General features: G+C 51.9%; 1 long non-coding RNA gene across 1 annotated transcript in view; it reads right to left on the bottom strand.

Annotated features, from left to right (window-relative positions):
• The window catches only part of LOC102257067, a 7,138-nt gene that overhangs the window by 1,035 nt on the left and 3,998 nt on the right, over positions 1-2,105 (bottom strand). The window lies entirely within an intron of this gene.

Raw genomic sequence — 2,105 nt, forward strand, 5'->3', positions numbered from 1 at the left:
TTCTAAACACAAACCTGCCCCTCCCTCTCCTGCTCAGAACCTGCCTTGAGCCCCGTCCAGGGTGGCTCAGGTGACTGGAGCATCGTCTTGTGCACCAGGTCACGGGTTTGATTTCCAGTCACGGCAAATACCTAGGTTTCAGGTTCGATCCCCAGTTGGAGGGGTGGACAGGAGGCAACCGATTGATGTTTCTCTCTCACACCCATGTTTCTCTCTCTCTCTCCCTTCCTTCCTCTCCATCTTCAGCCATAGTGTCTGCCAGGGGCCCTTTGTGGGAGTCCAGGCATAGCAAACAGTTCATCTCTAGCCCCAAAAGCAGCCCCTGGATTTCCCTGCCTCTGAGCCTTTGCACATGCTGCTTCTTCTGCCCTGAAGGCCTCTCCCCCTGACACAGAGTTAGCAAATATTTGTGGGATGGGTGCCAAGTAGGATTTTGGTGCATGTCTGTCCCTATGTTGCATAATGTATGTGTGAGGGTGACATGTTATATGGGACAAAGTGTCCGTCAGCTTTGGAGGGAGGCTGCACACAGAAACCTCAACAGCTCCAAGCATCTGAGAGGCTGACTCTGTGAAGGTCATTCATTCAGTCAACAAACATTTGCCCGGCATCTGCTAGTGCCCAGCCCAGTGTTGGGTGGCACTGACCAAGACAGCCACAGCCCCGCCCTCAGTACAGTGGTAGGACAGACCAGTCCCAGACAGGGATGACCCAGAGTGGCCTCACTACCGTAGGTAGGTTAGCTTGCTGCTGGGGTCCGGCTGATCGGGACTGGGTGAGAGGGCCTGACACACCCTGGAGCTCTCCCGCAGTCCCTCCCTGGCTGGCCGGCCCCCATCAGCCCCGATTGCTGGCCAGGCCGAGGGATCCCACCTGTGCACGAATTCGTGCACCGGGCCTCTAGTGTAGGTGTAAATCCTCTCCCTCCAGGGTTCCCCTTCTCCCTGAGCTCTCGCTTCCCCTCCATTCTTGCCCACCCAAGGACATCACTCCAGCTTTTCTCCCATCTTCTGCCACATCAAAACTTCTCCTTCTTCCGGATTATTCCCACCAGCATGCGAACCTGCCAAATCGCTCCCCTCTTCCCGGTCCAGGCGTTGCCTGTCTCTTATCATCCCACTCTCCTTCCCTCAACCTTCTGAGAAGGACTGTCTCCACTGGTTCTCCTTCTGGATCCTCTGCACCCACTCCAATTGGGCCCCTGTCCCCACCATGTCACCCCAACAACTTTGGTCACCAATGACTTCCATGTTGGTCAAGCCAGTGCTGTATTCTCAGCACCTCCCAGCAGCAACCAACACACTGGTCACCCCGTCTCCTGGCAACGCTCCTCACCCGGCTTGTAAGGCCTCCCCTCTGCCCCTGGTTTTCCTCCTACTCCATCCCAGTTCTCGTCACTGCTCAACTGCTATGCCTCTTAATTTTGGGTGCTCCAGGGAGCACTTTGGGGTGATTCAGAATGTGCTCCTCTTCTCCAGTTATACCCATTCCCAAGGTCATTTCATCTAGTCTTGTGATGTTAAGTGGCATTGAGCCCTTGCCCGTGTGGCTCAGTTGGTTGGAGCATCGTCCCATACATCAAAAGGCTGTGGGCTCAATTCCCGTTCAGGGCACATACCCAGGTTGTGGGTTCAATCCTTGGTCAGGGTGCATATGGGAGGCAATTGATTGATGTTTCTCTCTCACATTGATTTTCTCCTCTCTCTCTCTCTCAAATCAATAAAGAGTAAATAAACAAATAAATGGCATTGAGATGTCGATGCTTAAACATACATCTCCACATTAACATTCCCTCTGAACCCCAGAGCGGCACACTCAGCTGCATACTTCTCACCTTGGACACCTAATTGCATCTCAAACTTAAAGTGGCCAAAACTAAACTCCTGTCTGTTTCCCAACAACCTGTTCCTCCCTCAGTTCAACCCTATCTCAGTAGTTGCAGCTCCATTCTTTGAGGTGTTCTGGTAAAAATCTTATAGTACTATACTTTGTGAGTCCAGTATCACTCTCATACCAAACCCCAAAGATATTACAAGAAAAGAAAACTACAAACCAATATCCCTCATAAACTTGGACACAAAGACCCTCAACAAAGTATTGGTAAA

Source organism: Myotis brandtii, unplaced genomic scaffold, assembly GCF_000412655.1.
Source record: "Myotis brandtii unplaced genomic scaffold, ASM41265v1 scaffold1774, whole genome shotgun sequence".
NCBI classification, from domain to species: Eukaryota; Metazoa; Chordata; class Mammalia; order Chiroptera; family Vespertilionidae; genus Myotis; species Myotis brandtii.